Source organism: Pseudonaja textilis, chromosome 8 (genome assembly GCF_049901715.1).
Source record: "Pseudonaja textilis isolate UNSWEBS1 chromosome 8, rPseTex1.2, whole genome shotgun sequence".
Classification (NCBI taxonomy): Eukaryota; Metazoa; Chordata; class Lepidosauria; order Squamata; family Elapidae; genus Pseudonaja; species Pseudonaja textilis.
The window spans coordinates 11,958,354-11,985,577 of NC_141997.1; the positions used below are offsets into that span (position 1 = coordinate 11,958,354).

At 38.5% G+C, this 27,224-nt stretch overlaps 1 protein-coding gene across 2 annotated transcripts in view; it reads left to right on the plus strand.

Annotated features, from left to right (window-relative positions):
- Positions 1–27,224, plus strand: part of MID1 (midline 1) — a 230,819-nt gene that overhangs the window by 68,581 nt on the left and 135,014 nt on the right. Inside the window, exon 1 of one of the 2 annotated variants that reach the window (XM_087938351.1) lies at positions 13,685–13,874. The exons of the other annotated variant lie outside the window; for it this stretch is intronic. The gene's annotated coding sequence lies outside the window, so the exon portion shown is untranslated. Of the gene's footprint in view, positions 1–13,684; positions 13,875–27,224 lie in introns of those variants that run through there. 2 annotated transcript variants of the gene reach the window in all.

Below are 27,224 nucleotides of genomic sequence, written 5' to 3' on the forward strand. Positions count from 1 at the left end.
TGAGTGCACTGTTCAAGCAAAAATGAGTGGGGAAAAATGTTGCAATAAAGAATGTCAATAGATGCAAATGTCATGATTTTAAGATCAGAGAATTTCAAGACTACTCATAGAAGAAATTCTACTGAGACAACTGGAGTTTTCTTGTAGAATATTTTTCTTGAGATGGTAAATTGCCAATAATAAAGCTTTAAATTCAAATCTTATGACTGAAAGCATGCTTAATATTTTGTACCATTGTTTGTAAATGTCTAATTACTCACTTAAAAATGGTAAAAGTTGCATCCAAACTTGCCTTTAAATTCTTTTCTCATTGGCAGGTTTTTACTGTCCTTCATTACAATAATATATCAAGTCAAATGCAACTCTAATGCCTGTAAAGTTACAAAATATCTATTATCTAGATGTTGTAACACTGATTTTTGAGCAACTGTGAAGTTATCTGAAACCCACTTGAGGTTTTGAATTAATAAATCCTTTCTAATATAAATCTAATAACTTACTACATTAGTATTTCCTATACAACATGCTTGTTGCATCTGAAAGACTAACAGATACGTAAATCCCATTTGAAAATGGGATTATACCTGTAACCTTCTGTCAGAGAAAACGGAGCTCGGGGAGGCTGAATCCCATCTTTTGGAATGAACAGAGGTTAATATGTCTGGTTTATATGTCTGACTAGAAAGGCCAAGATTGGTATTTACCCTAGTATTTATCTTTATTTACCTTAGTATTCTGGAGAGATTGTATTCTGGGAATGGGAAACAACTTAAGGCCATTAATTTCTGAAATTGATGCCTCTGGGCAGTTCGGGAGACATTCTAAAATATCTTTAGTAGACCTATGAAAGGACTCCTCCCATAATATAACAAGATTCCAAGAATGTGTATCCAATTGTTCAGCTAAGGTAAGCCATTCTGTCTTTATAATAATACATGGCCAAAAATCCCCATTTTGTTACATGTCAAAAATGAACTTATTAGTGGATTTGACTTTATGGATCAGTTTGGATCAAATCTTTTATTTCAATAAAAATTTGCCTTGATTGTTTTCTCTAATAAATGGTCTGTTTGGATAGTACAATTAGAACTTAACATACATAACCGGGTAAGATTTTTTTTCTTGCTTCCCTGCAGTCCCAGTCAAACCATGACTCATTCAGTTCTTAAGGGCAGAACTATTTTCACTAGTTGTGTGGGAAAACAATTGGTTCTTGATTTTACTAAGTTATAATGGTAATTCCTAGTATAACGTTCTTTGTCATCTATTATTTTCTGAACACAGAGGTACAGTTTACATGTGGTAGAATCAGCTGTCCTAAGAAAGAATGATAACATACAAACTAAATGATAATTTTTCCTGCAATAACTTGGAGAAGTAAAATCAGTACTATGGAGTTTAAAATTAAGATTCCTAAATTGTATTCTGTGCTCTCCCACACACACACTTGTTTAGCTTTTGGTAAAAAAGTTTTAATCATTGTTTAGAGTTATGAAGACCTATCTTCTTGAAATGCACGTATGAAAGACAGGAGTGCTACTTCAGACAGATAGCAGTATAACCTTTCTTTGCCCTACATGCAGTAATTTTTAAAAATTTATTCAAGAACAACAATTACACTATTCATTTACACTATCAATTCACTCGCCAAAACCAACACCAACCATAAGAACCTCCGTTGTTGCCCTGACCTAACCATACAGCAACGTGCCTGCTCCCGTGTACTCCGCACTGAACTCCAAAAACGTCTAGACAATGGAGAGAAGGACCTGTACATTGACTACCATGCTGACTGTATCAAAAGTAAGTCACACATCCCGCAACTCAGCTTTAACCTTCAACCACAACTCTACCTCAACCAATCCACCATCACCCAAGACTAGGCACGCACGCTCCTAACTACCTCAATTCCAACTACTGCTGGCCTTAAATGCAAGCTACTCAATGCAAGAAGCCTTGTAAATAAAATACCTGAATTTTTCCTCCTACTAAATATGGCTAAATTCGACATTATATTTGTCTGTGAAACATGGCTCAACGCATCTCTCCCTGACTCCATTACCACAGTAAGAGACTATCATGCTTACCGATCAGATCGTGAAATTCGTAGAGGAAGTGGTGTTGCTATCTTCTATAAAAAGTCCTTACATCTAAAAAATATCCAAGTTACCCAGGAGCTTGCTCTTCCTGAGACCATTATCTGTGAACTATCCTTAAATATCACAATTCGATTGTTACTATGTTACAGAGCACCTGATTATGACATCGAACATGTAAACAAGCTAAATACACTACTAACATGGACAGCATCCTGCCCATACCCTTTTATCTTTCTTGGTGATTTCAATCTGCCTCATATTGACTGGTCCCTAAATGAATGTACAACTGAAACCATACATGCAACCTTCTACAATGCTGTTACAAATCTGGGACTGGAACAACTAGTAACCAACAACACTAGACTAAACAACTGCCTCGATCTCATCTTCTGCAATAGTTTGAATTTAATTTACGGAATACAAACTAAAGAACCCTTTTCCAGCAGTGACCACAATATGATTGATTTTTGTCTCAACATACGTCCACACAAAAACCACCACAATGACGTAATCCCCAATTATAACTTCAAAAAAGGCAACTATGATCTTATAGACAACGATCTCTCATCCCTTGATTGGCAATCTCTATTCACTGGATGCAATACTGTTGAAGACCATTACAACATATTTTTACTTGAAGTCAAAAGAGTCATCAAACTATATGTACCAACAACAACTCCCAAAACAAAACAAAAAACAGATTGCCCATAACAATAAGGAAACTTCAATCCAAAAAGAGATCACTCTGGCGGAAAAACAAATCTGGTCACGTTGCCAATTTCAAAAGCCGATACAAAAATTTATGCCACCAGATAAAGACCGAATGCACCAATTATCACATTAAACAAGAGGAAAACCTTCTAAGCACCAATTCCACCAGTGCTTTTTACAATTTTGTAAACAACAAACTAAAAGATTCAAGGTCCATCCCATCCCTGATAGGACCTAATGGTAAAGACTGCAACGACGACACCATTAAAGCCAACATCTTTAACACATTTTTTGGCTCAGTATTTGTAAACAGCAATGGATCATGCCCAGTATTTCCTAGCCGAACCACAGATAACTACAATGATCTAATACATATCAATTTTACAGAAGACAATGTTGAAAAAGCACTTCGCAATCTAAAACCATCTCTATCTATTGGACCGGACGGAATATGTGCATACTTCTTAAAAAAGCTATCCACTGCCATAGCCAAACCTCTAAGCATAATCTTTGAAAAATCTTTCAGGACCAGTTCCTTGCCTAACCTATGGTCACAAGCCACGGTCATCCCCATCTTCAAAAGGGAGACCCCAGCCTAGTTGAAAATTACAGACCAATCTCCTTATGCTGCGTCACCTGTAAAGTCATGGAATCAATTATTAACCAATCCATCATCCTCCACTTAGAGACAAACAACCTACTCTCCAATAAACAATTTGGTTTCAGAAAAAAACTATCCTGTAATCTGCAACTCTTACACTGCAAAAACATATGGACTACACAACTCGATCAGGGCAAAACAATAGATGCAATCTACATAGACTTCTGTAAAGCCTTTGATTCAGTGGTACACGACAAACTACTCCTAAAAATAAAATCCTATGGTATCTCTGGACAACTGCATAACTGGATAGAAGCATTCCTGTCAAACAGACAACAAATGGTCAAAATTGGGAGCGTCCTATCAAATTCTGTACCTGTCAATAGTGGTGTCCCCCAAGGCAGTGTTCTAGGACCAACTCTCTTCATACTCTACATAAATGATCTCTGTGATCATATTAAGAGCAACTGCGTTCTTTTCGCTGATGATGTAAAGCTGTTCAATACCATAGACAATACTGCTACCCTTCAAAAAGATCTTGACTATGTATCAGAATGGTCAAACAAATGGCAACTTCAAATCTCAACAAATAAATGCTCTGTCTTACATATTGGCAAAAAAAATCAGAAAATAAAATACAAGCTGAATAGTCAAGATCTTGTTGATGATCCAAGCTCTGTAAAGGACCTTGGAATACTCACCTCTAATGATCTAAGTGCTAGAGCCCACTGCAACTACATAGCCAAAAAGGCATTAAGAGTTGTTAACCTAATCCTACATAGCTTTTTTCTCTGGTAATATCACACTACTAACTAGAGCATACAAAACATTTGCTAGACCAATACTCGAATACAGCTCATCAGTCTGGAACCCACATTACGTATCTGATATTAGCACAATTGAGAAAGTCCAGAAATATTTCACAAGAAGAGTTCTCCACTCCTCTACTCGTTGTAGAATACCTTATGCCACCAGACTTGAAATTCTAGAACTAGAAAACCTTGAATTACGCCGTCTTCGGTCTGATTTAAGCATGGTATATAAAATCATACATTGCAATGTCCTACCTGTCAATGAATACTTCAGCTTCAACCATAACAACACAAGAGCACACAACAGATACAAACTCAAGGTTAACCGCACCAAGCTTGATTGCAGGAAATACGACTTCAGCAACAGAGTGATCAATGTCTGGAATACTCTACCCGACTCTGTAGTTTCTTCCCCAAACCCCAAAAACTTTAACCTGAGACTGTCTACTATTGACCTCACCCCTTTCCTAAGAGGTCTCTAGGGGGCGTGCATAAGCGCACCAACGTGCCTACCGTCCCTGTCCTATTGTTTCTTTTATTTTTCTTATATGTACCCATTTCATGTATTCATAACTATGTATACACTTATACTTATTATCTTGTAAACAATTGACAAATCAAATCAAATAAATTAAACAAGCCACCACTCTAAATTATACTAATCCATTGTTTTAATAAACTTCAAACAATTTAGAATGTTGAAACCTATTGTAATCATATAGAGAATAAGCTTTCTATGAACTATTTACAGACATGGTAGAAATAGCAACTATGAAAATGTGAAAGTTATTTGCAGAGTGGCATCTGTCATGCCATAGCCTTTTTATTTTATGTGAGTTTAACAAAACGAAAAATAAGTGTTATGCAAGTGTCAAATATAAGGATTATAAAGCTCAAAGCATGTTTAGAGAAAACAAGTAAAAAAAAACAAAAACAAAATTTGGAATCCCAACCTTCCCTGTCAAAAAAGTAAGTTTATCTGATTTCTTGCCAACATGCTAACATGAACCAGTGTAGATATTACAGCATCTGTCATAAATACAAATTGAGAACCTTGGGCTTTATTAAAGCTTTGTTTTTTATTATTTTTTTCCTTGTGAAAGCAGGCAAAATATCTTCAAAACAACTAATGGTTGCCTGGCTGAGATGAACACTTTTGAAATTTATCCATGATCAAGGGTCAAGAATGAACACACATGCTTTTTCTGATTGGCTCTGTCCCTTCGAGGTTTGAAGCTTCCATTTAAAAGTGCAGCCTTTTTTCCTTTTTATTACGAGGCTTTCCCCACAGAACACCTCAGGGAAGGGAATTAGCCCCTACGCCTTCCCACTGAGTGGTTTTGCTTTCAGCAGGCCGGGCGGTGATAGCTGCTTTCATTTTCATTCTGCCACGAGGCGGCCATTTTAAAGGTCGCATGGTTAAATTTGCTGAGTAATTGTTACTGTCTGTGAGGCAAGTTACTCAACAAGGTTTTCCTTCTTGGGGACCTGGGAAGGGGGGGTCCCTACCACCAGTCCACTGGAAGATAGATGACTTGAACTGCTGGATTCCACAGGCAATAAGTGCAGCTAAACTGATCTAATTATCAGTTACAGACCTCTGTGCCCTCATATAGGTGCCGGGTCTGGAGAGGGGTGTTCTGGTCTCCATATTTGATATAATAAGTACTTTATTAAAGTACTTATTATTAAAGTACTTTATTAAAGTACTTTATTATTATTTTAATAAGTACTTTATTAAAAAATTGACTTCATTGACTTAAATTCTACAAATCTTTAAGTTATTAAAATTAGATAGATAGATAGATAGATAGATAGATAGATAGATAGATAGATAGATAGATAACAAAGCAAAACAGAACAAGGAGACAACATTTGCTAAAGGCATCAGGGAACTATTTATTCCAGGATCCCCTGTCCCTTAAGGGAGCAGGCCCATAGGTGTTCCAGCCACCTAATTTCATAGCCTCTTTCCATTGCTAATCTATCAAAGGCATTACCATGGCCAGCAACTACAACTCCAGTTCTAGACTAACTGCTAAAAATAGAGATAAGTCCACGGAGCCCCAAAAGACCTCTAAGGCAGCAGAGAAAGATGCACACAGATGCCATCAGGCATTAGAAAGGCAGGTGGAAAAACGTACATGAGCAGCTGCACAGCCCACCTCTTCACCACTCATCATACCCTCTACCTCACAGACCCAGAACCCTCCAACTGCCCCTCTGGATTTATCCAGAAGGAGCAGCATATCGATATAATCTCCCCAGGAGGCTCTTTCTAACATTCTCTCCCCAAGGAGAGCCCCAGAGGCAACATTCATGCCAACTGCAGCTGGTCTCAGACAAGAGAGGAACTTCTGGAGGAAATCCCTGCCAACATGAGGGCATGGATGGAGCTAGCTATCCAGAAGGGCATATCAGCAGGCATCCAACAGGCTATTCAGGAAGGATGAATATCCTCCGCTTCGGTTTGCGGATCTCTTTCTGAACAATCGCTGGGCATCACGGATCCACATCTTCATCAGGTACTCCTCCTGCAGAACTATCGTTGCCCACTGTCAGACACTGTCAGTACAATGGATCAAATGGAGGAGAGGTCGGTACACACTGTTGACCAGGTATTGTCAGAGATGGATCCACTAGAAAGGGGGATGTCTGACCTGACTTCCCTGTATTTACAGGATTATTCCACCCACAATTATTTAAATCCTTGCTGTTTTAAGGCCAAGAACACCGCACAGCTGGATAATACAGGTACCCCTCCCCCACCAAATACTCCAGGGGAAGCAGAGGATCTCATATTCTCTCAACCAGTCACTGAGGCAGAGGTCACACATGTTTTCCAATTTAGTGCAAAAACAATGGGCTGCAGCAGCCTCATATCCTGCTCCCACAGGACATGATAAAAAATACTATAATTTGGCACCCGAGTTCTCTAAATTTCTAAATGCTCCGGGAGTGGATGAGCCTATCATTACGCTTGCATCGTCCTCAGCCATCCCAAGTGAAGCTGAAGAGGCTCTCGAGCCTGAGGAAAAGAGGGTGGAACTAGCCCTCCATAGGGCACATGTCTCGGATGCATGGGCCATAGAGTGGCCACAGCCGCCTCCTTTTTCACCAGATCATCTCTCAGATGGCTCTGCCACCTGAGGGATACCATTCCAGCCTCAAACATTAGGACACATCAAGATGTGGCTAAATTAATCGCCGCTGCAGAGTTTTCAGCAGACACTACCTTCAATGTAGTTAAATTTTCCTCTAGGGCCATTGCTTCCCAAATTGCAGCTAGAAGGTTACTTTGGCTCAGACATTGGCAGGCAGACGTCAAGCACAATTGGCAGCTTGCCTCAGCTCCCATCTTGGAGAACAAACTATTTGGCAGTGCACTTGAACCCAGATCACAGCCCTTTCGTAGGGGTTCCTTTCGCCCCTTCTACCAACCCTGCTATCCAAGATTTCAAAGGCAGCCTGGATTCAGACAACAGACAGATAGAATTGAACCTGGGGACAGATATAGAAGGGGACTCCATCCTAGGAGACAATTTCGAGGAACAGGATCTAGGCCCTTCCGTGGGTCCAAGTAACGACCACAACAAGATTCCCATTGGCGGTCACCTAAAAAGGTTTGCTGACCAATGGGATCCCTTTACCACTAACGCATGGGTCAGGAACACAGTACGATTTGGTCTGGCACTGGACTTCAGCTCCACCTCCTGGGTTTTTTTTATGAAGTCCCCAATTTCCAGGGGTGCAGAAAAAAGGTTTCTCATGGACACAGCCATAGCACGTCTACTAGAAATCCGGGCCATACAACCCATTCCTTCTAATCAAAAAGGTCTTGGTTTTTATTTGCACCTCTTCATGGTCCCTAAAAGTTTGGAGGGATGGAGGGCAATCCTGGACTTAAAATGTCTAAACCAATATTTAGTTTACCGAAAATTTAAAATGACCACTCTCCAATCCATCTTACTCAGCATCAGAAAAAACGATGTCCTTACCTCCATAGACCTCATGGAAGCTTACTTACATATCCCAACTAGGCCCTTACATTTCAAATTCTTTCGTTTCTGTTACAACAACATCCATTATGAATATACTGCTCTCCCATTTGGCCTAGCTTCAGCTCCCAGAACTTTTACAAAGGTCATGGCTGCCTTGGCAGCATCACTCAGAGATAGGTCCATCCGACTTCAGTGCTACTTGGATGACATTCTTATTCTGGCATCTTCCATCAATCAAGCAAATTTGAACACTCAAACTACACTTGTAACCCTAAAACAACATGGATTCTCAATAAATTGGTCAAAAAGTCATTTAACACCCTCTACTAGACTCATTCACCTTGGCACCGTCATTGACACCCTGGAAGGCAAAGTTTTCCTCTCTCCTGACAGACAAGAAAGCATTAGAGATTTGGCTCAACAGATCAGAACTCTTAGGAAAGTACAAATATGTCTCCTTTCTAAATTGCTCGGAAAAATGATTTCTTGTATTTCTATTATCCCATGGGCCCAGTTCCATGCAAGAACCCTGCAATGGTTCCTGTTGTCATACCAGTGCGCCAGGAGAGATGACACCAGGACTTGCGTAAAAGTTCCATCAACCGTTCTCAGGTCTCTATGATGGTGGACACGACCCGAAATCAACAAGGGATGCCCTTTCAAGGATCCACACAGGTCAATTGTTACAACAGACGCCAGTCTAGTGGGATGGCCCCCTCACTTCCAATCACATACAGCGCAAGAGAAGGCACACAATATCAACTGGCTAGAACTGAGAGCAGTGTACTTGGCACGCCGACAATTCCTCCCGCATCTCCATTGCAAACTCGTGCTTGTCTTAACAGACAACTACAAAGGCCCATATCAACAAACAAGGGGGCACTCATTCCAATTTACTTAATGAGGGAAGGAGAAAGACTATTCCTGTGGGCCGAAATCCATCTTCTCTCTCTAAAGGCAGAGCACATATCTGGAGTAGGGAATGTACAAATGGATTGGCTCAGCAGAGCCACATTAGACCAATCATAGTGGCGTCTGGATCCCAAGATCTTTCTGGAGGTTACTCAGAGGTTGAGCCAACCGTTTGTCGACCTGTTTGCCTCCCCACTCAATGCACAGCTTCCCCGATTCATTTCTCGTTACTCATCACAGGGAGCGGAGGACATGAATGCCCTCAGATGTCACTGGCCCACCAGACTGCTATACGCCTTTCCTCCCCTCCCCGTGATCCCCAAATTGATTCAGAAGTTGCTGGAAGAAAGAGCAGACCTGCTATTAGTGGCTCCTTATTGGCCAAGGCGAGCATGGTTCGTGGACCTGAAGGACCTCTCAACGGTACCACTGTCCCCCAGGCCCCCAATAGCTACACCCAGACCCCCAATGGCTAAACTTAGCTGTGTGGAAGTTAAACGGTGATGTCTGAGAGATGAACACCTTTCTACTCAAGTTATTCACACTATTCAATCGGCTCGATGTCCTTCGACGAACCGAATCTATGAGGCCACCTGGTCTAGCTTCTGCAATTGGTGTCAGAGGGTTCAGATCGACCCCACTTCCCCATCAGTAGCGCAGTTATTAGAATTTTTACAGGAGGGCCTAAACAAAGGGTTATCAGTCAATACTCTCTGGAGACAGGTGGTGGCCCTGGCTTTGGTCATATCTTGGGATGATCTTACCTTCATATCTCATCACTCTCGCATTCTCAGTTTTCTGCACAGTGCCAAAAACTTGAGGCCCCCCCTAGTGCACCGATATCCAACTTGGGACTTAAATAAGCTACTATTGGCCTTTACTGCAGGTCCCTTCGAGCCACTAAGGAGCACGACGCTTCGATTTCTAACCTACAAAGTAGTTTTCCTGATAGCAATTACATCTGCCCATAGAATCTCTGAACTAGCTGCATTATTGGTGTGCAACAATCTCTGCATTTTTCCATTTGGATAGAGTGGTTCTCAGACCAGATCCCTCCTTCATTCCAAAAGTTAATTCGGCATTCCATAGAGCTCAAGAGCTGGTGCTCCCAAATTTTTGCTCACATCCATCACACAGGCTTGAACACAAATGGCACCGCTTGGACGTAAGAAGAGCCTTACGCATCTACATAAAGCGCACGGCGCCCTCCAGAAGACAAAAGCCCTCTTTATGTCCTTTCAGCCTAACACCCTGTGGTGCAAGGTTTCACCCTCTACCATAGGCAGATGGCTAAGGGCCACCATCGCTAAGTCATATGACTCTCATTCGATACCAGTGCCCTAAGGCATTACCGCTCACTCCACCAGGAGTGCAGCCACCACAGCAGCATGGGCAACCCAAGCTACAATAGAGGAGATTTGCCAAGCTGCAACCTGGGCTTCTCCATTTCCATTTATTAGAAATTATAAAATTGACATATTTGCTTCTGCTGATGCTTCATTTGGTAGGCGACTTCTGCAGCAAGTTATTTCAGAGACAGTTAGGTCTGCAACCCAGATGAAGTCCCTCCCTTAGGACAGTGCCAAGCTTTGGTATGTCCCATCACTGGATGCTCTGAACAGCTCATGGGAGAAAGGGCATTGGTACTTACCTGATACGCCTGTTCTCTGTGAGCTGTGAAAAGCATCCAGCCCCACCCTTTTATTCTGTTGGGGGTCTGTTCCGACCAGGGTTATTACATAGGCTTAAGCATATAAGGTATCAATACCTTGGCTTTGCAAAACTGGGGACGCTAAGGAGGAGACTCGTGGAGGAGGAGGAGCGTCTTCAAGTTTAAGCCCAGCCTTCCTAGAAGAGACTGAAGCACCTTCTTATCACTGGATGCCCTTCACAGCTCACAGAGAATGGGCGTATCAGGGAAGTACCAACGCCCTTTCCTTAAAAATACAAAGATGTTTTGGTGAAGTCATGTATACTTGATGATTTCAATGTAAAAATATATGAAATTCTTCATACATACCAGTACTGCTTGTTTATACTCTTGCTACACAGAATAACTTTTTTAAAAAATTATTGCAATGTACTCTGGTGATATAAAAGTTTGGGAGGAGGAAAGAGCAACAAGATTACAAGGCTAGCCCTTTTCTTTATGTGAGTAGTTTTTGATATCCCAGACAATGTATCATAGCCAACATAGTAAAGTAAATCATCTTCATTTGTAAAGTGTCATGAATCAATCTTTATAAAGGTGAGTCTTATATTAAGAAAAGCACTTTTCTATTTGGTGTCCAGTATTGAAGGATGATTCAGTCTATATTGGTTTAAAATAGAATGGTATTTTGGTACTTGTCATTAGGAATTGCAACAAGCACTAAAACATATGAAGAACGGTTGCAGGAATTGAGTCTGGCCACTCTAGAGGAAGAAGGACTAGGAGTGACACGATAGCACTATTCCAGTATTTGAGGGATTGCCACAAAGAAGAGAGGTGTCAACTTATTTTTCAAAGCACCAGAGGGCAGGACAAGAAACAATGGATGGAAACTAATCAAGGAGAGAAGCAACTTGGAATTAAGGAGAAACTTCCTAATAGTGAGAATAGTTAACCAGTGGAACAGCTTGCCTTCTGAAGTTGTGGGAGCTTCATCATTGGAGATTTTTAAGAAAAAACTGGATAGTCACTTGTCTGAAAGGGTATAGTCTCCTGCTTGAGCAGGGGTTGGACTAGAAGACCTTGAAGGTGCCTCTGATTGATTGATTGATTGATTGATTGATTGATTGATTGATTTTAATAACACATGAACATATACATGTAACTTTTTCTTAAGAAATGGCAACGGTTATATTGTACAATAGGACTTATATATGGTTTCAGGATTGATGTTATTAAATAAGCTTGTTTTAGCATATTTATTTATTTAGTATAATAATGAACTTTTGAGCATGTGAAATTGAGTAGGGCTTTTATAATACTTACTGTATTTCTGCAATTTATGTGCAGTTCAGTTCCAAAATACAGTAGACTCTGAGCAGCTTGCAATGATTCAAAAATAAAATAAAGAGAATTAAAAAAGGATGAGGAGAACCACCAAATCCCAAAGTGGAAACAACAATTGGCAAATGTAAATTGTTAATAAGTTAATTCTGAGACTTCTAACAGATTCAGAAAAAGAAAAACAACACACCACATATTTATTGTTGGTGTGTGAATGCAAATACATTTGCCTCAAAAAATCTTGATTGAGTTTTTTTAGGAGGCTCATAACATGAGTTCATCTCCTAGTAACATCTTGATTCATTCTCTTTACCAGTCATTTGAGAAGATTGTATTCTTATGACCAGTGTAATGTTTCAGCTTGCTTTGTTTTCATGAGTAAGAAAACCACAGAGCAGATCTGTTTTGTTTTGCTTTGTCCGGGGATGGGCATTAATTTTGAAGTATTGCTAAGAGTTACAACCTATATTATAGAGTATTTCATCCATCAAATCATCACTCTGGGTATTTGAACAAGGGTCTCAAAGAAACAAAATAGCTTGTTGTCAGGATGAAAGAGTGCTAGTAAACATTAGTGTATTTGAAGCTGGTGGTAAGTGTATTTTGTCTGAAAAGCTCATATGGCCTACTGCTGAGACATAGGATGAAGGAGAGGGAGGGAGCCTCATAAATTATTACATGAAGGCTGACCACCATCGTTTAGGTAGGAGATAGAATTGTGCCATCTGCTCCTGAAGTTCTTTGATTTATTTTTCTTTTCATTATGGAATGGAAATGTCAAATCTGAAATCAACTCATTTAAATCCTTGATCTTAAGACATACAGATCATAGCTATGGAATAAAAACACTTCTCAAAGAAACTGGTAATCCTGGTGCAATTACATTAGATGCAGAAAAAACTCCTAATAAATAATGCACAATTGCTGTCATACCCTGTTAAAAATATCCAGTTCTGTTCAGATACTGTGGCTGAAAAGGTGCGAGAGTAATTACTAGATCAGGCTGCAGAGAGCCAGATGAAAATGCCAGTCTTGTAGTCCTTCTCTCAGAGTGTTAAAATTTTATCTTCATAGCTTAATTTAGACTCATTATCAATTTCACTAAACACACACACACACATACACACACACACACAGATGTGAATACACCCCCTCATATTGGACCGGTAAAGCAGATTACAGTCCTATCAATCAATGAGACAGTATAATGACAGTATAATCTTATTATTAAAGATTATTTACTGAAATCCTCTGTCTCTCACACATGTCCACAAGCACACACATTCTCTCACATCCACATATATGTTTGAAGTTTGAAAGGTGTCTGACTTAGAACCATTGGGTAATATATTGTAAGGGGGAGTTTATGACTAGTTTGAAACAATATTAGGGATTTTATGGCCAAATGTGTGTAGGCGATACTTGGTTTGGATTCCCACTCCAGGGATTAACATATTGTGATGCTTGAGTGCCAACAGAAAATCTCCCTTCCCCCTTCCCTCTTGGCCCCCACCCCACAGCATCCAGAGTCGTCCTGCTGAAGCCGTTCAGTATAGGGTTGCTTTTTCCTGTGAGAGGATTAGAGAAGAAGAGAATGGCTTTGTGAAAAAAAAAAACAGAGAGAAAGACAAGGAATGCTGAGAAGAAATCCAAAGGCCTGGAAATACTTCTTGTAGACAATTGAGATGAACTGCATTTTATGCAGCAGCTGATTGCTGTTGTACATACTGTTAAGTCACGCTGGTAAGGTTATTTCATCTTTCCCCCCTCTCTCCCCCCATCCAATTCTACTGTTTGTAATGCTGATATAATTGCCTTTATGGAAGAATTTTTTTTGGAATAAAAGATCTTTTAATGACGTTAAGTTTATAAGGCATGGCTGTCTGTTGCTTCCTATGTAGGTTCTTAAGAAACAAAGAAAAAGGACTTTGTAAGAAGCATTATTTGCTGCTTTTGCTTGGAATTTATTTTTTTAAAGTTGAGCAATGAGAGGAAAAGAGGTCATCTATAAAGTATCAAGCTATTTGGCTATATTCTCAAAACTATTTTATGGTGAGGGAGAGGCCTTTCAGATAAATGCTCTGTAACATTTTTGATGTTATTGGATTTGTCACTTCCCTGGCAGAACTCCAGATTTCCCGGGGTGTGCGTGAGAAACATATATTATGATCCATAAAGCAATAGGGGATACCTGCTTTAGCAATAAAAACTAAGCAGACAACTTATTTAGCAAATATCTTCTAAGGTCTCTCCCAGAAGGGTAGAGGGAAGCAAAGCGTGGTTGTACTTTCTGGAACACTTTCTGAAGAAAAGAAATGAGGTTAATTTCAAAAGAGTGGTGAATGCAGTGTAGAATGATAAAATAGGTTGATTCAATTCTTGCATAACTAAATGGAAAAGATCCTAGTGACTGTTTAACCCAGCATCAAACTACAGGTGCATTTAGAGATCTCAATTTATGCTGCAGTTTGAAACTTTTGAAAATAAACTGCATAGAAATTAAGGGAACTGGGGTTACTCTCTTTCTTTTTCTATTTCTTTTTTAAAATGTATTTTTATAATGAGTGCATTTCTATGTATCTTTTTAATTTGTTTTGGCTTAACCTTTAATTGGAAGTTGATTTGAAGTGAAAAGATGTATAAATTTGATTCAGGATAATCTCTCAAAGGGTGGGAACATTTTCCTGGTGCATTTCATGAACAAAAAAGACATAATTGCAAGCAACTTTTATTTTGTGGTCAGTGAGAATTCAAATAAAGAAAGCAAGAGATGATGGACATTATTTAATAGTCATGGTTGACAGAAAACCTGGATCTAACTTTTATATCTTTTCCAGTATTGTTTCTTTTTCATCTCTGTTCCAAGGCCTTAAAGTTTTATCATGTTCTTCAGCATGCATATCTGAAATACCTCTCTGTATTTCATGCTGTGAATGAATATGTTTCCTTCTTTTGTGTGCTTCATTGACTCTAACTTTCTTTTCTTTTCCTCTTGGGGATACCAAAATAAATGTTTTAATGTTCTTATTCACATTGTTAACTAGATCTTTTGTGATTTAAATGTCACTGCTATGAACGTAGAGGAAAAAACTTGATGAGCCATGATGTAGCCTTGTATAAATTAGTTTAGGAGCTGAGCCATAAGTAGAGATGGCTTTCCCCCCTTAAAAACAGAAAGCTAATTTTAGAAAAAGGAGTTGCCATGGAACCAGAGAAAGAGAGAGAGAATGAGTGTCTCTGAATAAATGTTTGGAGTGCAAACTCCTGAATGTTTTCATAACTTCACTATGCATTATGAGGTATAAGAACACTTCCAATTGCTTTATTTATATCTTATCTATGTTTTTCTGTCATAAGCACATACACAAACATGTATATATTAGCTGAACTGGTTGCTAAGGATTTTTTTCTTCCAGATTTAATCCTCACAGTATTCCAATATTTATCTAGTCACAGCAGGAGTATTGAGTGAGTTGCATTAATTGTCACTAATTAATTAATTAACCCTGACATTAATTTAATTTCGATTTTGCAACTGACAGCCTTTCTCTTTCAGGTTATTTCTTTTCAGTGAATTTTTATTTTGACCTTTATAATTTTACATTAGATATAAAACTTTTTCAACCAATGCATTTCACTTAAGTAAACATACATAATCATTTAAAGTTATAGAAGGATAGGCACCTGTAGACCTGCAAATCAGATTTTAGTTTCATATGCTTAATTTTTTTTGTTAAACATATCTAAAAACTATCATTGTAAAGTCATCTGGTGGTGTGTATTTCTTTTTACTGAGGCATAAAATTTTTAAATCTTTTTAAAGAAGGGAAATGAAAGATTTTAAAATATATCATTGTAAATAAAGATTTTAAGTATTGCTAAATGAATATTTTAACTATTAAAGTAGAAGCTCTGAAGTGAAAAATGTCAAAGAACCTTTGAGATAATATAATAATGCCAGTTAGGAAATACTATACCAAAATTCAGGCTTATTTTCTGTGTTTTAAAAAAGGATCTCCAACTGATAAACTTTGTTTTTTTCCCCCATTTTAGTATCAAAACTTTTGTTCCATGAAACAGCTTTGCTTGTGTTATATACCATGTAACTGTGCCTTTTGTGCTAAGGTGCATTTTAGTCCAGTATTCATTTATTCATGTGTATGTTTTGTATTATATTAACTTTTTAAAAAGTACTATCACAACTTTATGAATATTTTGGCAAGGAAAACTGGGAACCAGACAAAGCAGCTTGTTTAGTAACTAAGAAAATTACTAAGAAAGTAATTTGGATTTTATTTTTAATATAATATATTCATAGAAAGCTATGTAATGTTTCTTACAAAATGAAAATTGAAGGTGTCTTGTCTTCTTCAGAGGAAAGATACAAAATGAGTACGTGGTTTGTTTCTTCATGTATTATCTGCTGGGTAAATTACAATGAGAACATACATTGTTTGATACAGACAACATCAAAATAGTATCCTTTTGTTAGAATCAAAAAAGTATGTATGATGCTTGTTTATTTTAATTTACATCTTCCACTTACTTGGTATTCTCTCTGGATTTTTTTGGGCCTCCGCCCCCCCCGCCCGCCGGAAAACAAATTGTGGAAAGCAGAGGTGGCATTCAGCAGGTTTTGACCAGTTCTGGAGAACCAGTAGCGAAAATTTTGAGTAGTTTGGAGAACCAGTACATACCACCTCTGGTTGGCCCCACCCCCATCTGTTCGCTGCCTCATGAGTCCCAGCTGATTGGCTGGGCCTTCTTTTGTTGCCCTGCACAGGAGAACGGAGCTGGAAAGCAGGTTAGTGGGGAGGGAATGGAGATTTTACAGTATCCTTCCCCTGCCATGGCCACCAAGCCACGGCCACCAAGCCACACCACACCCACAAAACTGGTAGTAAAAATTTTTGAATCCCACCACTGGTTCATATATACGTGATTTATATCATTATGATTTATTGAAATAACCTGTTGTATGATCCTTGTTTGGATATGCACAAAACCAAACAGGCATGTTATTGTTTAAGTAGTATATAAACAAGAATATCCTTTCAATGCCTACAAAATTGTTTTAGTAGTATCAAAGCTACAAAAGTGTATTGATAGTGTCTAGGCATTTTCCAAAATCTCCTTGATATTGTGAGAGGTAATGTGATACAATGGTTAAGGCATCAGACTGGAAACCATGAGTTCTATGAATTCTAATCCCTCTTTAGGCAGAAAGCCAGCGGGGTGATCTTACAACAGTCACCCTCTCTCATCTCTAGGAAGGAAGCAATGGCAAATCATTTCTGAAATCTTACTGAGAAAACTGCAGGGACTTGTCCAGGCAGTTGCCATGCACCAAAACTGATTCCAAGCCACCAAGAACAAACAAATATCTGCTCCTGAATTAGAGATGAAAACATTCAAGACATATCAATTATTAGGCTTTATGAACTTCAAAACCAATGGTGGATTAATTTTTTTTTACTACTGGTTCTGTGGGTGTGGCTTGGTGGGTGTGGCTTGATGGGCGTGGCAAGAGAAGGATATTGCGAAATCTCCATTCCTCCCCACTCCTGGGGGAAGGTTACTGCAAAATCCCATTCCCTCCCCATCCCACTAACCTGCTTTCCAGTTCCATTCTCCTGTGCAAGGAAACAAAAGAAGACCCAGCAGATCAGCTGGGACTTGGGAGGCAGAGAATAGATGGGGGCGGGGAGAATCAAGGTGGTATTTGCTGGTTCTCCGAACTACTCAAAATTTCCGCTACTGGTTCTCCAGAACTGGTCAGAACCTGTTGAATATCACCTTTGTTCAAAACAATAATTAGCTAAATTATTCCAGAAAAAAATATTTTTGGATATGTAAGTTTGGATATGTAATATGGGTTTCCAGCACCCCCAGCAGACTGAGATAAACTGCCCATATTAGCAGCATCTATAGCAATCTTTTATGATGCCAAAATGGTGACATATGCATGAAGATGTAATTATGCAAAAGCCACAATTATATACTTGCATCTGAACATACGATGTAAGTACACAGGTCACAACATTTGGGATTATATGATAATTTGCACCTTACCCTCTGTGGATGCTCATGCTGGATATATTTAGAAAATGTAAATGGATGTATGAGAATATATAATATACCCTTGGTATATTGAGAATCATTATTTGATAAGTTGCTTTCTATGCCTGCCTAGGACTATTTGTAGAACGTTATTATATGGACTTTGTTTTTTTTAAAATAATCTTTAAAACGTCTTAATTATATATGTCTCAGTTTCATTCAATTATACTATTCATTTTAAAAGGTTGAACCTATGCGCTTAATATACAATGGCCCATTTTTGTAGTCCTTTTTATATTGGTATTGTTTGTTATGGTTTCAATATTGCCAAAGTTGAAAAACTAATCACTTCAGATATTATGATATTTTACTTTCACTACATTCACAATAGTTAAAAAGTGGAAATACTAATAAAATCCTGAGATTAAAAAAATGAACAATGATTTGTTATTCTGATAGGACTAAGTAAAATTAATTTAATGACACAAGGATTTAGCAACTGTAACTTCTCAGTTGTATAGATTTATGTTTAATTTTAAGTCAAGTAAATAATTCCTCAGAACAGAACTACTTTTAAATACATGTACATGAACAAACTCATCCAATCCTTTCCAGACACACTATTTAACCATTAAGAAAAAGCAAAACAAAAATCTGTTTCCATGTGGATCTTCTTGCAGCTATTGTTTCTTATGTCCAGTCAGTAATTAGACTTCAGATGGTTAAGCAATTTCAGAACATGGTTTACTAATATACATGCAAATCCAATAGATTGTGGTAAAGCCATGATTAGCATAGTCTCCATCAACATCTTAATTAGCCCCATCTCAGCATGGAGCAGTGGTGACTATCTCTGGAGTCCTGAAAATGTTTGTTTTTTTCAGGGAAAATATATGCTTCCCAAAGGCTGTTTTTTTTTCATATTAATTGTTGAAAAGTAGCAATCCAATTCTAGGAAAAGAAAGAAAGAGCGATGAATCAAGGGCCATATACATGCTATCCATTTTAATATAGCATGCATTATCTGCATTATCCTATTGAGGTAAAAAGTTCATTGTGTTGAGAAGAAAGAGTAATAATTTTGTGAGTGAGATGGAATATTCCTGAAACTAAAGGCAAGATTTTTCCAAGCAATGGGCAGTAATATTTAATAGTGATTTGTGGATGGACTATTTATCGTTTCTTATCTGAGCTACAAATGACATCTTAGCTTTCCTTTCTATTTATGAGTATTTACTTTTTGCCATAGCAGCTGAAACAATGCTGTAAGATTTAGTTATTCCAGAATAACATTTTTCAAATCTTAATTCTGATAGATTTTCTATGTAGCTTCTGCTATTGAAGAAGTAATCTTCATTACAGAGTAAATACCCTACATGGTTAGAATTTCTTTTTTACTCCTTTTTTATAAAGCACTTTTGGTTGTTAAGTCTCAAATATACAGGTAGTTCTCAACTTATAACCAAAATTGACTTTGCATGGTTCTTCCAAGCTCCATTTTTGGCTGCGATGGCCTCCTGTAACCCTCTGCCAGTGAAAACGGAGCTCAGGAGGGCCATATGTGGCCCTCCTGGTCTCTGTTTTTGCTGGCAGAGGCACCGCAGGCCAGTCCTTCAGTGTTTCCAGTCAGATCTAAGTACCCTGTAGGCTGGATTCATCCTGCAGGCCTTGAGTTTGACACCCCTGTTTTATAGTAGTATTAACAAGAAGGCCAAAAAGCTACAGTGCTTTCGTAAGTTCAGTTGAGATATAATTAGGAAGTAGACTAGCTGTCATGACCCTGTCAGAGTCTGAATCTAAAGAGGAAGACAAACAGCTGACCGGGAGTAGGAGTGTGGCTCCATTGGCCGTGAGGGAAACTGGGGAAGGGCAAAGTCTGACTGGGCAGAGCAGGGAAGAGCTAGAACAAGGGAGAGGGAGTTCAGAGGAAGACCCAGGCCCATCCCCTTTTTATCCTAGGGCATGCAGGGAGGAACGGAGAAGAGAGCAACATGGATTGTGTGGCTTATGGGGGAGGAAAGGGTCCTGATTTCCTTCATTAGCCACATCTGGGAATGAGAGTTTAAAAGGCATGCTGACTGTGGCAGCGGCTGGGAGAAAGCTTGCTCCTGCCTTGTCGAACCAATTACCTCATTTTTCCTTGATTGGACTTCTAGTTACAGTTTTTGTTGACCATGTTTGGACTTGATTCTCTGCAGCCAAAGGCTGTTCCTGGGAGAATTTTTCTCCCGTCAGAAGGAAACCTGGACATTGGGGAAAAGTTGGAGCTAATAAAGGGACTCATACTGATTATTTTACTATGTTGCCTTTGTGCAGCAAACTGAGTCATCACAGAAGCCTTTGTATTGAAGTATCAGAGACAGGTGCAGTATCAGTTTAGGATAACTAACTTGATTACCAGATCTGGGTATTCAAAAAATACTAACATTTTTCTCCAAGCTAGTAGTTTTCCATATTTTTGCATCCAGATTGGTAACTCTATGGCAAGCATATAATAAAAATAAAGGAACAAGATGTATTTCAGTCCATTCATGGAGTCCAAGAAGTTGTAGTCAGTAGCCATTAATTAGCTTAGTTGGCACAAGCATTCACTTTTGATTTTTTGGCATAAATATCCATTTTTGATTTTCTCAAGGATTTCTTTTAGCAATAAAATTGGGAAGAGAATTTTAGATATTATGTTTTAAGAGTTCTGAACTGTTACCAATTTAATGCAATTTACCTAGTATTTATGGCTACTTGTCCTAGTCATAAGGGAATGGTTAAGCAAGAAAAATAATGGAACAAATAGTAATGAAAATAACTGCAATATTTTGCTTAATGAAATTTCAAACATTCCAAAATGTACCAAATATAACTCTGTAGAAAGACTAAACAAGAAATATGGAAAAACCTATGAATTTAATAGATAGTGACATAAAGCAATCCATCTCTGAAAGTTTCTATAATAGCATTTGGTAAGCCTCACATTCTTGTGGTTTGAAAATTTAAAGTATTTTTCTTTCATCTTTAAATATGCAGATAAAAGCCTCTTTTGTATTTGCAGCAGCAATGTAATGCTTGAATTGGAAAGCTGTAAGACTGACCAGCTGCCTAACCAGAAATGTAAGAATTGCTTTGCTAGAATACAAGATAAATCCAATAAATGTTAACTGCCAATTCCTAGAAAGCTCAAAAGCAAAGTATAAAGGACAGAATCATGCGATATGGTTTGCTTCTTATATCTTTTATAGGGTTCCTCCATTTTAACTATTACCATAGCAAGTATTTATGCATGCTCACTCTATTAATATCAGTAATGCTTTCTAAGATACAAAGATTATGGAATTTTCTTTATATACTGCTTTAAGTTTTTTTGGAAAAAAGGAAAAAAAAACACAAAATTACTCATTCCAATTTTTGGAAAATGCTACTGTTTCCTTCCCTTCCTGAATTTGAATGCTCAGCTGTGTATATTGAGTCCAGATTGGGAAAGGGTATTCTAGTCATTCAATTCTCTACTAATAATTGTATACTAATAATTGTATTTATTTGGGTTTTTTGTACAAAACGTATGTGCTTCTCTTTGATCCAATGTCTAATTGGGAGGCAGCCAGTTTCTTGGAAAACACTTCACTATTGGGAAGGATGGTTGAAGCAAGGCTTTCTCCTCTTTGGGGTTTTTTGGGGGGAGTGGGGGAGTCTTTTTAAAGCCATGTTAGGCCTCTGTTAATATTTCTACTTAATTTGTGTGTGTTTCCTGTCTCAGCAATAATTGTTAACTTGCTAAAATTAGACAGTGTTGTGTGAATGATTATAGGGACCCATAAAAAAGGAGTTTGTGAGCTGTAGTAATTAGTCCAACTCTTGTTTTAATCTACCATATTCCTTTTTTCCATTTTTTTACCCTGTGCCTTTAGCCATAACCTAAATGTGGATGCACCCTAAATTTAAGAATAACAGGCATTTTCATGTTTTTTCTGCTTTATTCTCTGACCATTTTCTAGCATAAAAACAATTCTAGATTTTTAAAATCAATAATAACCATTCACCTGAGAGTACTGATTCTTTAAGAGAGGGCTAGAAATCCAAACACCTTAATATCAGAATTAGACCTCAGCTTCCTTTTCACCCAATATTAAATCATATGTCTACTGTTCTGTGTGTTTCCATAGTAGCCATTCAATAGTAGTTATATATGGTGATACAGCTATCAATCTAGGAAAACTATCAGTACCAAAATAAGTGTATTGATATATACTAACAGACTTGACTGACATTCCTAGGTCAAAAAATATAGCAAAGTGTATCCCTCTTCTTTGGCTGAATTGATTATATTTCTTTGTAACTGAGGAATTAATCTGACTGCCCAAGGTCATAAAATTCAGCTCCTTCGTTTTAATAGCAGAGTCCAGATGACAGATGAAGACAAACTAACATGGCAGTCAAACCCTGGCTGGGTTCAGAAACTTGTGAACTTTCTTTGATAGTATTGATCACAAAAATCAAAAACATTTATATGCATGATTTTTCCCTTCTCCCATTAAAACAATAGTCTTAATTTTATACGATAGTATAGTTTCAGATCAAAATGAAAGACATCATAAATCTGGGACTTTTTTCCTATATAATATGTACAAAATTCCTTTTCTATATGAATTTATGATCATAACTTTTGGAATTTTCTAAGCTATTTTGAATTTGTAATAGTTTCTTCATGTATGGAACAGTGATACAAATCATTGTCAGTATAAATTGTTGCACCTGGTGATGTAGTCATAAATGCCTGGAGGGCACTTATTTGGGAAAAGTGTCAGGGAAGGTTTCAAAAGGTCATGGAAATGTTGAAACTGACAAAAAAAATATCTTGCTAGTCTCAAGGCAATAGTGAGGATTTTTTTCTCTTTAAGATAGAAGTGGGGAAGTCTTTGTTAGGGGATACATAATGGCATAGTTTAAGGGGGAATAGAGCCTTACTCCTTAAATGATCAATCTGAAATTGCAGGCATATCTTAGGTTATCATAACCTACAGGTGTTGGTAAAATGAAATTGATCTGAGCAATTCCAAGCACTTTAACACTAAGAGTGGAAAGTAAAATCACACAGAGCTAAAATCAGTAGGATCATATCCTCTACAACAGGGGTGTCAAATTTGATTTCATTGAGGGCCACATCAGGGTTGTGTTTGACCTCAGTGACTAAGGCGGGCGTGGCCAGGGTGGGCTTAGACAGCTTGATGTCACTCATGTCGAGTGGTGTGGTGAGGTGGGCCAAGTGCTTGACCAGTGAAAACGAGCTCCCAATCTCTGTTTTTGGCCATGATGGCCTCCTTCAACCCTCTGTCAGCAAAAACTGAGCTCTGTTTTCCTCTGGCAGAGGGCTGCAGGAGGCTGCTGCAGTTGAAAGGAGGACTGGACCCAGCCCTCCCAAGATCCTTTTGCGCTGGCAGAGGGGCGGGCCCTTTGCTGTTTCCAGGGCGGCCCAATGGGCCAGATCTAAGCATCCCATGGGCCAGATCCAGCCTCTGGAACTTGAGTTGACACCCCTACTCTACACAAATCAGCAGCAAAGGCATCAGGGGAGACTGAAAGTCTGATGTATAAAGCTACATTCTGATTGGTTTATGAAACTGAACTAACGAAGTTATCTATTGTACTTCCAAAGATACAGAATTCCTCAGGGGGAGCAATATAATCAGGAAAGCCTCGCTAATGATATGATCAAGGAAACTTTTAAAATTCTTAATAGGGACTGTAAATAAGGCAGTTTTGGAATAATGTTCTGAATGCTGCAGCATGGTATGTTTTTCTGTATTTATTTGTTGATTAAGGTTATAATCTATCTGTCTGTGGAAGTCTCAATTATCCAGGTCATAGATGTTCCTAGCAAAATATGATTTGCTTACAAAATATTTTGTAGAGATACACTGAGCTAATTAAAAATAAATAATGTCTATTAGCAGCTGTAGTACTGAAAAATTGTGAACATGTTAGTATGTGATATGGTTATTTTTTTTAGAAAGAGGTAAGTTGGTAGTCTGACTGAAACGAGATAAGCAATGAGAAAGAAGAAATCAGCATTTGAGCTAGAAAATGCCTGTGGGATGAATGTGGGAGAGTAAGTGAACAGTGTTTTTGGTTTTGTTTACCATCTGCATTTTTACCATTTAAAAAAATAATGGATAAAAAGATCGTTGATGTACTGTGTAGCTGGTGTTTTCTTGAGACCTCTTTTCTACTGTTTGGAAAAAAAAACCCTCTCCCCTCCTCCTCTTCTCTGCCAGTTCTAGTCATTATTGGTTGGTGCAGAGAGAAAGAGCCTGAGGCCCTGCTTTGTGGGATTCCTCACGACTTTACTCTCTCATTATTAGCATCTATATGAAACTCCTGGGGAAAGTCATCCTTCAGCACAGGGCAAGGAATCATCTGTATGATGTACAATATACCTCTCTTTGCCTGGAGCTAACCATGTGAAACTATCAAGATTGTTCCAGGATCCAGTAGCTGTGGGAATCTGGATAGGGAATAACAGGTTTCAGTTTAGGCTGTGGCTTTTGAGGTTCCTTTTTGATTTTCCATCTTCATCTCTAAATGTGGTAAGAACTGCCACACAGAGATGGTGTATAATTCTGGATTCACATCTCTCGCTCAAAGTACAGTATCTGGTATGCCTGTTCCTGGGCCAGAAGGTCCTACTCATGTAAGTCAGGTCTTAATCACCTCCCAGCTGAAATACTATAATATGTTTTACATGGGGCTACTCTTCAAGAGCATTTGGAAGGTACAGCTGCTCCAGGATTCAGTAACAAGATTAGGTTTGGGTGCCTTGTCTAGGGACGGGTATTTTGGGGCAATTCAGACAATGGCATCTGTGCTCTGTAAATTGCACTACCTTCTAGTGGTTTCCTAGTCCAAAGCAAGGAACTGGTTTTCAGGTATACCCAAATTAAAATATATGACAAGGAGATCAGGATACTTGAGGAATGATTGGTCTCTGATCATTTCTGTTCATGCCATCAGAACTGGCAGAGTTGGCATGCTTCAAGTCCTTATATTAGGAAATATCATTTTGTGGGGCTAGGAGTTGTGCCTTCTGTGTCAAGGGCTCTGGTCCTATGGAAGAGAAGCTCTCACAAAGAATAGAATAGTTCTGACCTTTTGGCCTTCATAAAGCATTAAAGACTTGGATGTTTTCCCCTGGCATTGGGCTCAAGAGGTTATACTAGCACTGTGGGCGGATTTGTTGTATTGTCAGTAGAAATTATAATTCCTATTGTTTCTGATTTTTAAGTCACCAAACTTAGAAAAATAATATTTATATAATACATACAGAACTCAATTGGAGTTCCACTGATTTCTGTAGCAGACAGGTGGTAACTATGCTAAATTGCTTCTTTGGGGATAAGAGCTAATGATTGTTCAAGTCCAAAGAGACAAAATGGTTACATTTGTTATATTTTATGTATTTATGTATGGAATCTCATATAATGTCACAAGGTGACTCACAACATTCAATAGAAACAAAGATAAAAACAAAACCAACTTTCTCCCAGACAACCAGATCATTATTATTTAGTGATAATTATAGCTACTGAAGAAATGTTTCAGTATGAATTAATTCTGTCTGGTTATATACCAGTAGATAGTCCTTGCTTTCTGACTGCCTCATATAGCAACCATTTAAAGTTGCAGTGATGCTGAAAAAAAACAGCCCATATTTACAATCTTTCCAGCAACCTTCAGGTATATAGTAGTCATTACAATCAGTATGCATTATTCTATGCCTGACCTGTGATTCCCCCCCTCCCCAACCTTGCAGAGCAGAATGTTTGGAGAAGAAGGGATTACAAGAGAGTTAACAGGCACATAATGGAGAACATACAGTATTGGGCTGTTAGTGTAGTGCAGTGGTCGCCAACTGGTGGTCTGTGAGAAAATTTTGGTGGTCTGCAGAGAAATATCACCCCCAGAGCACCCCCCCAAAGCAATTAATCCAGGCTGCACAGGAACACAAATCTGCCTCACCCACATGGCCTGCTGGAACTTTCCCCACCCACTCACTCCTTACCTGGCAAACTTGCCTGCTAGGTTACTATTTTTCCTTTTTTTTCGACCAACAGCTGTTCTGCTGTGGTGGGAGATTTAGATTAGCTAGAAAGCAGGGAATGGTTGGATTTCTTACTTTCTAGCTAATCTTTAGTTCTCTGGCTCTGCTTCAGATAGCTGATAACAGAAACACAGATCTCTAAGTGATTCTGTGAGCAAATCAATCTGCCTGCCTGCTTTGCCTGATTTTGGGTAAAAGTTGCTCTTTTTAAAATAAAAAAATTCAATATTTACGTACATGGTGTGTTGTGAGTTAATTTTGTGAGTTTGCTTGCTAGCAAATTTTATGAGTTTGATTGCAAGCAAATTTTATGTGACAGACTCAGGTAGCCGATGGCAGAAAGATAGATCTCTGAATCGGTGATTCTGTGAGCAACTCGATCTGCCTGCCTGCATTGCCTGATTTTATAATATTTACATCCAAGCCATGCCCAGCCAGTCACATTACCACCAAGCCACACCCACAAATTAGCTCATGCCCAAGAACCGGTTGTTAAGAAATTTGAATCTCACCCCCGCCTCTGTGTGTGTGTGTGTGTGAGAGAGAGAGAGATTGAGAGAGAGAGAGAGGTTAGATCAGATCTCTCTCTCTCTCTCTCCCACCAACGTCAGCAAGCCACCATCAGTCAAAAATCATATTAGTGGTCCCCAGGATTTAAAATTATGAGTTTGGTGGTCCCTGAGGTCCAAAAGGTTGGCAACCTCTGGTGTAGTGCACATGCAGCTTCCAATACCAGCCCAATGCTTTTTAAAATCTACGGCACTAGCAGTCCTTGTTTTTTCTCTACACAAAGTAAGTTATGGATTGATTCTATTTAAGGACAAAAGGACAGCTTGAAAGAGTAGAATTCAGAGAGGGAAGAGTTTTCATGAAGTTTTCACTAGATGTTATCTAGTTCGCTGGAAAGTTTTTAACTCCTTTCTTATTTATTGGAGATTATAATTTCT